We start from the raw sequence: 16,692 nt of genomic DNA, 5'->3' as shown, positions 1-16,692 counted from the left end.
TGAGAGGGACAGGGGTCCAAATGCATCCTTCTTCGACTGACATAAGTGGGACCAACGGAGGATAACTAGGGATATCAGGAATAAACTTTACAGTCTCTAGGTCTTAACTGCATTTAATAGTGAAGTATAATTATGTGCTTAGGAAATGACTTCAGATGACATTGATACAAAGGAGAGTATTATTTTTCCCCATTTACTAAATTTATCATAAAGTCCAGCTTCTGTATGCATGTGTTTTAACCTTTGTATTTTTAAAGTGATTTATTTGAAGTATATTTCTATAATTTTGCTTTTTGTTTGAAATACTCATTATAGGTATCCAATAAGCTAAGCTGTCACTGAACATACCAATACTGTAGAATAATATTTTCACTGAAACAAACTTTTAATCAACTTCAACATACAATTTTTTCATCTCTTTTGTTATTTAAAAAAGAGAGAAATTCCTACCAATTCAGGCACTATACACACTCATGTCAGAGTCATAAACACACACTTTCCACTGTGTCCTGGGTCTACATACAGGCTGAAATTTACCTCCTTAAGTTGTCCAGTGACTTTTCTTCTAATATTTTGAGCATTCCAGAATCTTCTCAATGACTTCACTGCTATTTTTAAAAGTGTCATCTCTTAATGAAATTCTGTACTAAAATGGACACAGATAAATTTGAATTCCCATTTCATCCAGCTTAAATAAATAGAGTAACTTTGAGCAGAAAAAAAAAATCATTGTGGTTACTAGTGGTAGGGAAGCTAGTACCTAAGAAGGGAATGGCTTTTGATTTTATAAAATGAATGTTTTATACAGGTATTTTCTTCAAAAATTTTAAGCATTTAAAGAATTATAGTTATTTTATATGTTAGGATTAATAAAACACCATTAAAAAAGTATAAATAATTTTATTTCCACTCAGAAGACTCCAGTGATATCAATGCAGAAATACAGTTATCTTTCAAAACCCTCAGCTAGTGGCCTGGGGAAGTGTTTTACAAGATCATGGATCATGTCCCATTTGAGTGGGGGAAATTTCAAGTAATTTTTGACCCCATTGAAGGTCTGTACATTGAAGGAGGTCTGCAAACATAGCACTCAGGTGTTTGAAGACATGAGAGGGGAGGCTCAGAAGCTGATACTCTCCCAACCATTGAGCAGTCTCAGCTGGACCTGGAATGCAACTTTAAAGAGGAGGTATTGAAGAGGAAGGGGACTGACGTCGGGGAGGAAACACCTGCTTATGCACTTAGTCCATCTTCATCATTCCAGGCAGTGGCAGCCACATCATTCCCACAAAGAAAGGCATCACAGGAGGAATTTCATATAAGAAACACTTGGGAATCATTTAATGATCCTCTCTCCCAGGCAGGCAGAAAATTGGAAAATGAAGGTGTCCCTGTCTCAGCTTCATCCCTCTATTTCCTTCTCTGAACCTGTTCTGTTCTTTCTGTGTTTGCTATCCACAGTGAGAGCTACAGATTGCATGATAGAAACCTGAGCATGTCCTTAAACACTATTCCCCACTTCCCTCCTCAGATTCCTTCCATTGTCTCTCCTCTGGATGTTCTTGGGTACATCTCTTAGAACTATGCATCATTCTATAGCTGCCAGCTGCTGTGGGCCTTTCTGCCCACAGTTTCATGCTTCCCTATGCCTCCTTCAAACTAAGGATCTTTCTTAATCCTTGTTTAAAGCTTTTCAATAGATTCTCAATAAAACGTGCTGCACACACTCTTTTCTGCTAACCTGCTATCTTCTGCCCCCCTCTCTCCATCCATATACACCCAGGTTCACTGTCCAGCTCTGTGGCCCTCCTTCAGTGCACCTGTTGATGTTCTCCCAGATGCCCTTGTCTTTGGCCAAACTGATACCCTTACCTGTTCTGCTCTTCCTGGTTGGCATGCTCTTCTCTTTCCTTTTACTTCAATAACCACTATAAATAGATTTCGAACAGTCCTCATCCTCTTCTTATACCAAATCTGAGGTGTCTTTCCTATATACTACCACAGATACCAAGAATTTCTCTGTTATAGTTCTTGCCATACTCTATTAGAATTGGTTTCCCAGTTATCTGTGTACCAAGTAGACAGAAATGATAACTGTCTTTTTGACAAGTTATAACATTTTGGGCCTTGCACAACATAGGACGCCTACCAGATGTTCAGTAAATGTTTGTTGAATGGAGTTAACTTAATGAGTGATAGACAAGGAAAACCTCAATGAAAGATCACTTAACTATGAGAATTACTTAATCGTGTGATTCACTGTGATTGAAAGTATATTATACATTTTTAAAAGCTACCTTTTTAGGAGTTTCGATAGCTTAGAGTTTGGTCTCCATTATTCTCACATACAAAAATAGATTTAAAATCCTATAGCAGTTAGAGACAAAACAAAATTCATATTAATGATCCTTAGTTGATGGTGACATTGATTCTGTGTTGATTGCTGTAACTACTGTTATACCAGAAATTGTTTTTTTGTTTGTTTTTGTTTTGTTTTCAGAAATTGTTTTTTTAACCTAGTTATCACACTGGATTTCTGGGAACCAGATTGTTGCACATCTTTTAGATACAGGATCTCTTTAGGCTTATTAAATTTTGAGGTTAATGAATATTTTGACACTTTTACCTATACATATCATTATAGCTTATTGCAATAGGTTTAAGATGACAGTCATAATAAACATGTACAGTACAATGAAAAGCACTTTTAATCTTGAAAGTGCTTTATAAACAACAGTGATCAATGCTATGAATGGATTAACAGCATCATACTGATTGAATTCTATTTCAAGGGCAATGGAGGTATTGATGTTGACAATCTGGTTCATAAGGATGAGGGTAGTAAAGAGTGCAGGTTCTGGATGCAGACCTTCCAGGTTTAAAACTTGGCTCTCTGGCACACTGGGGTGCCACTTGCATAAGTCACTCCCCCATTCTGAAGCTCAGTTTCTTCATCTGCAAAATGGACTGTTGTAAGGTTTCAATTCTAATAAGAAGGACAAATAGTACCTTAGTGGTTATCATTGTGTATGCATTTATGGTTAATGTTCCATAATTCACAACTTGAATAATGGGAATCTCCATTTCATATATATACATTTTATGTGCCTAAGCCATATAAATCTTGAAGATACTCTTTTATGACCTTCCTCTACTACATAGCCCTGATTGCTCATTTCATTTTATGCAATCTATGAACCTCTGACCTTTATTTTTATGTTTTTTTATTTGTGTCTTCCTTCTTTCTTTAGGGCTTACATTCTCCATGCTTCATCTCTGAACTTGTGGTGGCAATATTTAAAATTCAATATGCATAGATAAACCTAACTCTATCTCCCCCTCATATTTACCATCTATTTTCTTAAAAAGTAAGACTGTTAGCTGGTCTATTTTCTCACCTACCCGTCATGCCATAATCCTCTGCCATGTGAATCTTTTCTGTCTTTATTGTAAATATTTTCTCCAAGATAGTCAACAATTTTCAAGATTATCAATGGTTTTTTTAAAAAGAGTAAACTTTTAAAAATCTTTATCCTATATGCCAATAAAGTATGTTATTGTTATTAAGAAACATAAAGAAACTTAATGTTTCTTACCAGGTTTTCTCTTCTGTTTTCTGCAAGCTGTGTTTCAAATCTTTGTCTTTGCTTTCTGTATCCACCTTCATGTGAAGGAATTCAAGCATTCACTCAGTCCACATGCAGTTCTTTCCTAATTTCCCAGATGCTGACTGGTGTTGTCAATAAGGATAATAAGCAAAATAAGTACAGTCCCTAGCCTTAAAGAGATCATGAATCAAACACACAATTAATTAAAAGTGACTTTTGTCTACAGTGGTGAGCATGTCAAAATATCCTTCTGATGAGAAAAATAAAAGCCCAACAAAAATTCTTAGTAGATAGTAAGGGCATCATTGAATAACAACTACCAGGACTTAGAGGATCAAGATCCCAGAAATAAGGAACATTCCTTAGGTGAACTTTTTGTTTATCTTTGTTTTTTTATATTATCTTTCATTTTCTAATCTGTATATTGCATAGTCTAAGAAAAGTATAAACAAAAGTATGATTTACTTACCAAGAAACAGGGTAAACATGCCAGGCTTTCAGGTGGTATCCTAGTATTAGTTCTGAAAGAAAGCCTTAATTCAGTTCAACTGCTTGATAAGATCAAAGTTATATTCACACCAGAAATATTTAAATATTCACTGATAGGAAACCAATCAGAGACCCCAGAGTCTTATTTTTTATCTGCAGTGTTTCGCATTCAATCTAAAATTATCAGACTTACCAAGAAACAGGACAAAATAACCAAAAGACAAAACATCAAAAAACATAGAAATATATGCTCAAGTAATTCAGATAATATCACATGTGTGCGCACACACACACACGCAGGTGCATGTATGTATGTGCATTTAATGTTCAGATACAATCTTTAAAATAACTGTGATTAATATTGTCAAGAAAATAAAATTTGCAGAAGTTAAACAGGGAGCTGAAATATATTGGAGTAAGAATTCTAGAACTGAAATAGCAGCTGAAATTAGGAACTTACTAGATAGAATTCCAATTTCATTTCTGGTACAGTAAATGGCATTTGCTTATTATCTTAAACAACTATGAAAGTTGAATAAAATATACAAAAGGCTGATTTACAGCCATTTTGCATGATAATGCAGAGGTGCTAAGTTTGAGTTAAAGGGATGAAAGGAGGTGAGATACATATTTGTTCCAGCTTTCTTCTCAAAGGCATTTTCCAAACTATGTACTGGAAATATGGAGCCCAAGCAGAGGAATAAGTATCTCCAACTGAGGAGGAAAAAAAAAACTGGAATTCTGGGCTGCAAAGATAGCTTGGGTTTGGTGGGTGGGTTCCCAGAGAACATAGCAATATCAATGTGTAATACAAAAAAATAAAATGCATAAAATTATTCTTAAATCTTTAGCCAACTTTTAAGTTAATATCCTGAGAAACCAACAGAACATCTGCTTTGTAGTTGGAGCTAAGTAGATGTTTCAGAGATAACCGAGAGCTGGGAAGACAAGCATTGGAGTTTGAACTCAACTAGCATGGAGAGACCTTGCTGAACACATGAGTTTCCATAAATCCACACTTGAGTAAATTCTATGTGCTGGGAGTAAGGGCTACGTCTTCAGTGTACCAACAAAACTGGCCAATGTACCCTAATAAAGCCTAATGCTGATCCTGATAAAGTCAAAGAAAGTAACCTGGTAATTTTACTGCCTGAAGCAAAATATTATATTCTTTAATAAATGAGAAGATAATCCAGAACCCTTACTAAAGTGTATTTTTATTGTAATTATGACACACGTATTAATCATACAGATTAATGGGTTTCATTGTGATATTTCCATACATTATATATAACACGTTGATTATTACAAGGATCCATCCACCCTTCTTCTACTTTTTTCTCCCTAGTGTGCTACCCAGTCCCTAGTAATTCCCATTCTACTTTCAGTTATTTACATATATATATATATATATGTATATATATACACATATATCTTTTGTTTTTGTTTTTGCATTAGTCTTCATATCTGAGAGAGGGCATGTGATATTTGTCTTTCTGTGTCTGCCATACTTAGCTGAACATTATGGCCCACAGTTTCATCCACTTTTACTGCAGATGACAGAATTTCAAAATATTCTTTATGGCTGAATGATACTTAATTGTGTGTACATATCATGCTTTCTTTATCCATTCATCTAATGACAGGAACATAGGATGATTCTATATCTTAGCTATTGTGAGTGGCACCAAAATAAACATGAGTGTGCAGTATCTCTTTTGTATTCTGACTTCGTTTCCTTCAGATACATACCAGGAACAGGATAGCTGGATTGTGGTATTTCTAGTTTTAGTTTTTGAGGAACCTCCATACTGTTTTCATAGTAGCTATACTATCATAGTAGTTCCCCCAGCAGTGTATAAAGTTCCGTTTCTTCACATCCTCAACAGAATATTTTATTTTTAAAATTTTAAAATTTTTATTTATTTTTTGATAATGGCTATTTTAATTGGGGCAAGATGGTACCTCACTGTGATTTTGATTTGCATTCCCCTGATGGCTAATGATAGCATTTTGAATATATTTGTTGTTTATATATTTTCATTGTTTTGAGAAGTGTCTATTCAGATCATTAGTGTTTTTGTTTGTTTGTTTGATTTTTGGTTCCTGTTGTACCAGAGATTGAACCCAGGGGCATTTAATCACTGAGCCACATTCCCAATCCTTTCTATTTTGAGACAATTTCTCACTAAGATGCTGAGACTGGCTTTGAATTTGCAATCCTCCTACATCAGCCTTCTGAGCTGCTAGGATTACAGGCATGTGTCACCATGCCCAGTAATATTTTGCCCATTTTTAATTGGATTATTTGGCTTTCGCTGTTATGTTTTTCAAGTTTTTCTTAATTATATTCTGTATATTAAGATAATAGCTGGCAAATATTTTTTTTCCATTTTGTAGGCTATTACTTCATTGTAAATTATTTTATTTGCTGTGTAGTTCAGTATAATTCCATTTTTCAGTTTTTGTTCTTGTTTTCTGTGCTTTTAGAGTTCTTTGTAGGAAATTGTAGCCTATTCTAATATCATGAAGTTTTTCATGTTTTCACATATAACTTCAGAATTTGGATGTGACATAAATGATTTTGATTTATTTCGATTTGATTTTTGTACAGAGTGAGAATTTCTTGTGTACATGGACATCCAGTTCTCCTAGAACTGTTAAACTTTTTATCTTTTCTCCAATGTGTGTTTTGGGCAACTTTGTCAAGCATCAATTGACTGTTAGACATTTTGTTTTTTAGTTCTCTATTCTGTTCTCTTGGTCTGTGTCTGTTTTTGTGTTAATTTTGTTACTATAACTCTCTAGTATGTCTTAAAATCAGGTATTGTGATGCCTCCAACTTTGCTCTGTTTGCCTATGGTTTGTTTAGCTATTGGGGGTCGTTTGTGCTTCTGTATGAATTTTAAGATTTTAAAAATAGTTCTGTGAAGAATGCCATTGGCATTTTGATGGGAATTGGGGAACTTCCTTGAATCTGTAGAACCCATTAGATAGTATGGACATTTCAGCTATAGTAATTCTTTCAACTAGTAAACATGGGAGAACATTCCTTTTTTTTCTTTTTTCTGGTCATCTTCATTTTCTTTCATCAGAGTTTTGTAATTTTCATTGTAGGGACCTTAATTGCTAAGTTTATTTCTGTGTATTTTATTTATTTATTTATTGTGGCTACTGTGAAAGGGATTGCTTTCTTGATTTCTTTTTTTATTAAATTTGTTATTGGTGTATAGAAAAGTTACTGATGTTTGTGTGTTAGTGTTGTGCCCTGCTTGTGTACTGTTGTGGTTTGATTTGAGGTGTCCCCCCTGAGACTCATGTGTGAGACAATGCAAGAGGTTCAGAAGGGAAATGATTGAGTTGCAAGAGCCTTAACCCAATCAGTGAATCAATCACCTGATGGGATTAATTGAGTGGTGACTGAAGGCAGGCGGGATGTGCCTGAAGAAGGTGGAGCATTTGGGGCGTGGCTTTGGTGTATATATTTATATCTTGCTAGTGGAATCTCTCTCTCTCTCCTTTCTGATCATCATGTGAGTCCTTTCTCTCTGCCACCCTATTCTGCTATGATGTCTTGCCTTATCTTGAGCCCTGAGGAATGAAGCTTGCTGTCTATGGACTGAGACCACTGAAACGATGAGCCCTCAAATAAACTTTCCCTCTTCTACAGTTGTTCTGTCCTTTAATCACAGCAGTGAAAAAGCTGATTTAAACATGTACTGAATTCATTTATTAGTCTTAGTAGCCTTTTTGGTAGAGTCTTTAGATTTTTCTCTATAGAGAATCATATCAGTTACAAATAGGAATAAGTTCTCTTCCTCCTTTCCTTTTTATGTGCTTTTTATTTTCTGATTGCTCTGGCTAAAGTTTCTAGTTTTATATTGAATCAAGAGCAGGGACGGTAGACTTTCTTGTTTTGTTCCTTATGGGAAGTGCTTTCAGTTTCTTTCCCCCATTTAGTATGATGCTGACTGTAGTTTTATCATATATCATCTTTATGATATCAAAATATGATGCTTATACCTAATTTGTTCATGGCTTTTACTAGGTGGGAATGTTGAAACTTATCCGATGCTTGGTCTACATCCGTGGAAATGGTCATGTGATTTTTATACTTGATTCATATATGTCATGTACTGTGCTTATTGACATGTGTCTGTTAGATCATCCTTGCATCCCTGGACTGAAACCAACTTGATCATTATCTATGATCTTTATGGTGTGCTGTTGATTTCATTTGTAAGTATTTTGTTGAAGATTTTTATAGCTGTATTCACGAGGAATATTGTTCCATACTTTTCTTATTTTGTTGTATCTACATCAGATTTTGGTAGCAGGGTAACCATTCGCTCCATAGAATGAGTTTGGAAGGGTTCCCTCCCTTCAGTTCTGTGAAATAATTTGAAAAACTCTTTCACTCTCCTGTTACATCTAATGGTGTTTGTTTTATAAAATTATATGCTCCATTATTAGATGCATATAAATTTATAGTCATTATATCTTCTGGATGAATTGATCCCATGATCAGTATTCCTTGACCTTCTTTGTCTCTTCCCACTCTTTTTGTCTTGAAGTCTATTAAATAAAGTTACCCCTGCTTATTTTCAGATTGTGTTTTCTTGGAATAACATTTTCCATCCTTTCACTTTAGTCCGTGTGCATCCTTACTTGTGATGTGGGTTTCTTGTAGGCAGCATATTGTTGGGTATTGCTTTTTAGTCCATTCACCAATTCTGTATCTTTTAACTGGACATTTAAAATCATTTCCATTCATAGTTATTAATGAAAGGTATGAACTTGTTTTTGTCATTTTGTTGGCTTTTTTTCTCCTTGTTTTGAATGTTTTGTTGGTTTTTTGTTGTTGTTGTTATTCAATTCATTCTCTCTCTTTCATCTTTGGGTTTTATAACTTATTGTATTGACAAAGTTGTATTGATTCTTTTCTAGTTCTCCTGTGTTTATCTACTCTCCAAGTGGGATCTGTGCTTTTGTTTATTATCATGATGGTAGTTACCTTCCTTCCAACTTCTGAGTGTAGGATTCCCTTAAGCATATTTGGAAGACTGACTTGCCCTCCATCACTTTCTTGGAAAATCTCTATTTCTTCTTTAATTCTTAAGGTTAGCCTTGCTGATTATAATAATCTTGGTTAGCAGTTACTTTCTTTCAGGAATTGGAATATATAGTTCCATACCCTCCTGGCCTATAGGACTTCTGCTGAGAAATCTGTTGTTAGCTTAATGGGTTTGCTCTTAATGATGTTGTGACTTGACACTTTTCTCTGGAAAAATTTTAAAGTCTTTCTTTCTACTCTACTTTTGACAATTTAACTATGTTGTGGTGAGGTTCTTTTCTGATTATGTCAATTTGGGGTCTGAAGGTCTCCTGTTCCTAGATGTCTGTCTTCTCCATGATTAGAGAAGTTTTCTCCTATTATTTCATTGGATAAGTTTTCAATGCTCTTAACTTTTATTTCTTCCCCCTCAGGTATGCTAATAATGTACATCTTTGATCTTTTGCCTCTCAAATGTCTTCTATGCTTTTTAAAAATTCTTTCCTATTTCCTTTATTTGTGTTGGACTATTTCAAAAGAGCTAGCTATAAAGTCGGATATTCTTTCTTCCACTTGATGTAGTCTGTTATTGAGGTTTTCAACTGAATTTTTTTATACTACTTATAGTATATCCCTAAGGTTTAAATATGATCCCTAAGGTTTCTGATTGTATCTTTTTTCAGGATCTCTGTTTATAGAATTTCTCATTCAAATCCTGAATTGTCTTCCTAATTTTATTTACCTATGAATCCACATTCTCTTTGATCTCTTAGAAGTTTAAAAATTCTGGGTTTTTAAAAGATATTTCTTGTGTTTCTAAGTGAGATTTGTATATAAGATAAAATAGATATCTCTACCACTTGTTGGAAAATGGCCTTCTTAATTACTGGCTTTCTCCTTAAGATGTGTCTTGGGGTATCAATTTGTTATGCAATGTTGAGTTAATTTCTAGCTAGGTACCATATTGTAATATTCCTATAGCTTCTTCAGCTGTGATTACAGAGTTTGGGTATAGTACATATTGTATGACAGAGAGACTCACTTTCTCTACAGGTCTCAGAAGGATAGGGACTCTCTAGCAGTTTAGACAGGAATGGTATAGACAGCAAAGAGTATACAGGTACACCTAGTGTGATTACTCCTGCAATGGAAGTGGTGACCACATCCCAATAGGAGGATGTGGGTTTTCTCAGGCACTGTTGATTTTGACTTTGTTACTTGAATGGGTCTCTCAAATTGGCTGCTACAATAGTTGTGAGAGGCCAGAAGCACTTGTCCTCCTGTTAGATACTGCTACAAGTCCAAGCACTTCATGGGGAAAGGCAGGAGTGGGAAATAACGGTATCCAATCTGTGTCTCTCACTTTAGTTTTGTCATCCATGCCTGATCAAACAAGGTTCAGGGGTGACTGTTGCATAGGTACAGAGATGGTAAAAGTTGTGTTATTCCTCTCTGCTGCTACTTGGGCATTCTTTCCCAGGACCAGCACCTCAGACTCACCCTAGATATGCACAACTGGGGATGGCAAACAGCCAGGAAGTTTTCCTCTCCTCCACTATTTCAGTTGTAGTGCCCACCAGGGATACAGCGGTAGCAATGGTTGCTGGAGCCAGGCAGAATTCCTCTCAGCTGAGTGGCTCACAGGTGTGTGTGAGAGAAGAACTCACTCATGACTACACAGTTTCTCTCCAGACCTTCTTGTGGTGTGGGCTTAGGGATGGGCATTGCTTAAAACTGCCCAGCACACCTCTGTGGGCAGGGAAGCAGTGGATAGTTCTTTCTACATCTTATTATCAACAGGCACCCTGCATGGCACTGGGAGAGGGAGTGGCACAGGCAACTGCCCTCAGTCCTAGCATCCAGCCAAAACCACACATAATTAACTATGTCCCTGGTCTCAGATGTCAAACTCCCTAATCCCTGGTTATTATGAGGGGCACATGCCTTCCCCTGCATTGAAGCACCCATGCCACCCTAGACAGCACTCTTGGCAGGTTTGTTTCAGAGTCACTGCTATGAGCCAAGCCATCCCCAGAGCCAGCGCAGTGAAATGTCTGTGGGGTCTGTAAATGGTTTAGATATGAGATGTCCCCCAGAAGCTCATGTGTGGGACAGTGCATGAAAGTTTAGTGGCAAAACAATTGTGTCATGAGAGCCTTAACCTAATCAGTGAGTTAATCCACTGATAGGGATTAACTGAGTGGTAACTATAGACAAGTAGGGTGTGGCTAGAGGAAATAGGTCACTATGGGCGTGATTTATATTTTGCTCCTGGTGAGCAGACTTCTCTCTGCTTCCTGATTGCCGTGTCCTGAGCTGCTTTCTTCCTCCATGCCCTTCCACCATGATGTTCTCCCTCAACCTTGGGCTGAGAGCAATGGCGTCAGCCATCTATGGACTGAATGGGTTAATGCCAAATAAACATTTCTTCCTCTAAACTTGTTCTTGTCAGGTCTTTTGATTACAGTGGCAAAAATAGCAGAATAAAACAGGGTCTCAGAGATGTTAATATTTAGGGCTTTCTCACTCCTAAACCAGTCCAAATCCAATAGTAGGTCCCCTTTCAAGATTGTTCCAGTTACAGGTTTTGTTTGTCATAGTATTGGAAAGCTGACTAACACAGATACAATGTCTGAGATGTGAGCAAGAGGTTATACAATGTCAGAGGTGAGCAAGAGGTTAACGATACTATAATAATAATCTTTGTGATCTTTAATGTCATGATGTATGTTTTTGAAGATATGAAACATTGTATATAAGACATTCAGATCTGTTAAATCTGGGGAAACAGCTAGAAATGTTCATTTTGATATCTGTAGATCTATTCTGTTAAGCATACATACCTATCCTGTGATCAAGTTATTCTTCAGAGGATATATCTAAGAGAGATTGAAGAGTTTGTCCACACAAAAGACATGCAAAAAATATTCATTTCCCACATAGTCACAATAGCCCCAAACTGGAAACAGCACGAATGTGCATCAGTAGGTAAATTAATAAATAATAGCAGTATATCCATATAGAGGATTATTACTAAGCAATTCAAAAGTTTAATCTCAATTTATAGTTTAATCTCAATTTATATGCTGAGTAAAGAAAACAGAAAACTTAGTGGTAATTTCACTTACATCAAATTATTTAAAATCCAGCTGGGTATAGTGTGCATATTTATAATCCGAGTGGTTTGAGAGACTGAGGCAGGAGGTTTACAAGTTCAAAGTTAGCCTCAGCAATTTAGTGAGACCCTGTCTCAAAACAACAACAACAACAACAACAAACAGTTTGGGGATGTAGCACAGTGGTAAAGCACCTCTGGGTTAAATCCCTAGCACCAAAAAATAAAATAAAATAAAACATAAAATGCAAACTAATTTCTAGAGACCCAAAGGAGGTCAGTGGTTGCCCAGAGTTGAGAAGAGGGTGATGCAAACATCCTGTAATTTCAGTTGTGATGGGGTTTTATAGGTGTGTACATCTGTTAAATTTATTGACTTGTACTGCTTCAATTGATGCAGTTTATTTTGCACAAGTTATACATCGATAAAAATTAATAAAAGAAAAAGTTCTTCAGGTGATTCTTGCAATATTCAGGTAAGAGAATCTTAGAGTTATACTATGATGAACAAATTTCATTAACTTTGTTTCGAGAAAAAAAAAACTGCCAATTCTCTTACATTAAATTACTGGTAATGAACTTCTTTGATAGAAACTTCAGCAGTGTATGAACTCTAGATGTAATGCTCCAAATTTCACCTGAATTCAATTGGTATCAAGCATATATTACAAAGCTGAAGAAAAACGGGTTCCATGAAAGTATCCTGACAGCAAGGATCTCATACAATATCAATAAAATAACACGTTTTTCTTTCTAAAATAGGGTTTCTTTTGATCTCATTCACATTTGGACAGAAACTTTGATAAACAGAAAAGACGGTAGTTTGCCTATTTTTCAGGTATTTTATCATAAGGAATTTAATCAGTATGAATATGAAATACACATTTTAATATTCAGTTGACCAGTTCTTGCTTTGATGCAATTGCACCTCTGTAATGTATTTTTCATAGCTCATATAATTGGTGTTAATAGGGTATGTTATTAAGTTTAACTGTGAGAAAAATAGTTTGCTGAAAACTGATTTCTTCTGCATACTTACAAATTCAGCAGTCAGAAAAAAATTGGAGAAATATAATTAAGGATTGCAAAATCAATTTGACACTCACTTAAAATGTGTTGAGAGGAGGCAGCAAGCAGCAGCTTACATCTGATGCCGTGCTCTCCTTGTTTACTTCATAAAATTGTGCAAATTAGAACTTTAATATCCAGAGCTGTTAATGCCTCATTAAAAACTTTCAGCAAATATCCTATTTTGAGTTTTCCCCCCATATATGTAATATGCAACATTATCTCTGTTATGTGGACCTCTATATGGCAATACATTTAGGAATATTAAGATAAATTAGAGAGATGAAATGAAAAAAAAAACCTTTTAAAATATCACATCTCAGGAAGAGACACTGGCAGTATCTGAGAATTGTTTTCCATGCAATGAATTCCCTATTTTCTTTTTGACTCTTGGTGGTATTGGATTAGGAATATGCAGCTGGATTCAGAAGACTTGTTCCTTGTTCTGATAGACTTTGTGGGATAGAATCCATGACTGTTTGGCTGCTCCTAACCATTATTCTGCACTGCTGTTTTGAACAGAAAACCAGCATACAATAAAACAGTATACAATAGCCCAAAACAAGCAGTCAACAAAAACAATTTTAAAAATCCTCAAACATTAGAATTTAAAGGAAAAAAAGGGGGGGGGAGTTGAAGACATGGATTTGGTGGTGGTTTCAGACATGCTTTGTGTTATAAAGCCTAGGACTGACCCTTCTTATAGTGCTGACCCTGCTTCTGCCAAGGAAGAAGTACTGTGTACTTCTGTACTGTGGCCCTTGAACTGGGCAAATATCATGATTAGGACAAGTATAGACATCTCATCCATGCAGAAAGGATACTCTTCTCGTGGGAATTTGGAAGTAGAATTCAGTACTAACCAGTCAGTCTGTTCTTTTGTGAATGTAACCTATATAATCTAATTGAAATGAGAGGTGGAGTTGGCTTACTGCTGTGTCAGCTATGGGTAGGAATGAGACTGGGGTGGGAGAGAGAAAATGCTGAAGCAGATAACGAAGAGCAGCAGACTATTCCCAAAGGTTTTCCCATGCAAGAATTTTGGCCAGGAAGAGACTGTAGTCCTGATCTTAAGTGTCAGAACGTACCATCATCTCTGGATAATAAATTTCTTCCTTTCTTCTCTCTCTCCCTCCCTTTTTTTTTTTTAACCTTTCTTTTCTTCCTTCTTGAAGTACTTTAGTCTGAATATACCAGAGATTCTTAACTTAAAAAGAAGCTACCAGTATTTGAAAAAACACTGAAGCCATGGAATGGATTAAATGATTCAGGATCAAGGAGAGACCTTAGAAGATAGGAGTCATCTGGGGATAAACAGCAGAAAGTAATGGAGAGCAGGAAAGCAGGCTGAGGTGCTGCAGGCCTATAATTCCAGCAGCTCAGGCAGGAAGATCACAAGTTCAAAGCCAGCCTCAGCAGTAGGGAGGCACTAAGCAACTCAGTGAGACCCTGTCTCTAAATAAAATACAAAATAGGGCTGGGAATGTGGCTCAGTGGTTGAGTGCCCCTGAGTTCAATCCCCAATACCACGACCACGACCACCACCACCACCACCAACAACAACAACAACAAAAACACAACGAAGAAGGAATATCAGAGAGATAGGTGGAGAAGTAAAGGAGAATCAAGGCAAGACATAGTCACAAGAATAAAACTTTGCCCAATGGTACAGATGAACAGCTAACACAAGCTGCTGGGTTTTACCATTTTTGTAACTGCATGCCCTGCCCTGCCATCAGACAAAATTTTTTTAATTGCTTTTTTTTTTTTTGGTACTAGGGATTGAACCCAGGAGATCTTTACCACTGAGATATATCCTCAATCATTGTTTTGTTTGTTTGTTTGTTTGTTTGTTTTTAATTTTGAGATAGGATCTTACCATTTGCTGAGTACATTGCTCACTTGCTAAGACTGACCTTGAACTTGATATCCTCCTGCCTCAGCCTCCAGAGTCACAGGGATTATGGTTGTGTACCACCATTCCCAGCTTGATAAAACTATTTTTAAAATATATGTATTTTATAATGTTTAGGTCCTTCCCCCAAATTTCTAGCACTATATAAATTTCTAATACATATTCATTTGCTAAATAATTATAATTTCTGGAAGTTTATTTTCAAAAGATATGCATTTATTTTAGCCAAAGATATTCTTAAAATTTTGCTTAAATATGTTTTTGTTAGTTTGTCTCTGTATGTTTTCAATGAAAAGTTAAGTTAAAGGTATGTTTTCTAAGTAGTAAAAAATATCTCCATTCCAAGATGCAGAATATGTGCTGGGATAGTTAAAATTCTAGGAGAATATTTTGCTCTTTTCTTGATCAGGTCTTCATTCTCCAAAGGACTCTATTTAAACTACAGGTCATTTCTCATTGGAATAGCTAGGGGAGATTAGCTGCATTGTTACTGATGCTCCTGATATTTTCTTACTATGAAACATTGTAGCAACACATTCTTAGCCAATCTGATAAGATAAAATGTTCATAATACTTATAGGATAAAAGGGTATCATCACTACTTCAGGTCCTTTAAATCCAATCTTCTGATCAGCATGAGATTGCATTTTTTGCTCTCATTTGCTCATTTCCCCAAAGGAAGTCCTGATGTGGCTACTGGTCCTGTCTTGTATTTTGACAGTCCAACAGCAAGTTGGATTTTTTTTTTTTTTCCTGCTCAGCAGATACAATAGAAGATCAAGCTTCCTGCTTTGTAGACACTGACCTTGCCAAATCATTTCCTATTTTCTCTAGATTTGGCCCTGGAAAATCAAATATTAAGCAAGTTTGACAGTCCAGCTAAACTCCACAAGGTGATTTATCACATTATATACAGTAATTGATTTTAAGTTAATTGGCCATTAGTTTCATGGTTCATATTTCTGGTTGTCTGGTGGATTTCCAGAAACTTTCATGTGAAACAGAGAGCTATAATATGTAAATAAAATTCAGCAAAACCTCCCTTTCATTCCAAGTACTTGCTTTTTTTTTTTTTTTTTCCTTCCTATTCGAGGCATGGAACCCAGGACTGAGTCACATCTGAAGCCCTTGTTTTTGTTGTTGTTGTTTGTTTATTTTATTTTTGTTTTTTTTAAACATAGGGTCTCAGTAATTTACTTAGGGGGTGCTAAATTGCTGAGGCTGCCTTTGAACTTATGATTCTTTTGCCTAAGCCTTCTGAGCTGCTGGGATTACAGGTGTGCACCACCATGCCTGGCTCCAAGTACTTACTTTTAAAAAGCTAATATTACTGGGTTTTTAAAGCCATGGAACCAAACATGGTTTTACACTTTTCAGTACATTTCAATCAAAACACAAGGATCACATATATTTTTTGTTATATTAAAATAAATTTACCCAGGTG

The 16,692-nt window shown here is 35.9% G+C and overlaps 1 protein-coding gene across 13 annotated transcripts in view; it reads left to right on the top strand.

Annotated features, from left to right (window-relative positions):
• Positions 1-16,692, top strand: part of Ush2a (usherin) — a 738,328-nt gene that overhangs the window by 255,246 nt on the left and 466,390 nt on the right. The window lies entirely within an intron of this gene.

This window comes from Ictidomys tridecemlineatus, chromosome 10 (genome assembly GCF_052094955.1).
Source record: "Ictidomys tridecemlineatus isolate mIctTri1 chromosome 10, mIctTri1.hap1, whole genome shotgun sequence".
Lineage (NCBI taxonomy): Eukaryota > Metazoa > Chordata > Mammalia > Rodentia > Sciuridae > Ictidomys > Ictidomys tridecemlineatus.
This window is presented reverse-complemented; position numbering and strand designations above follow the sequence as displayed.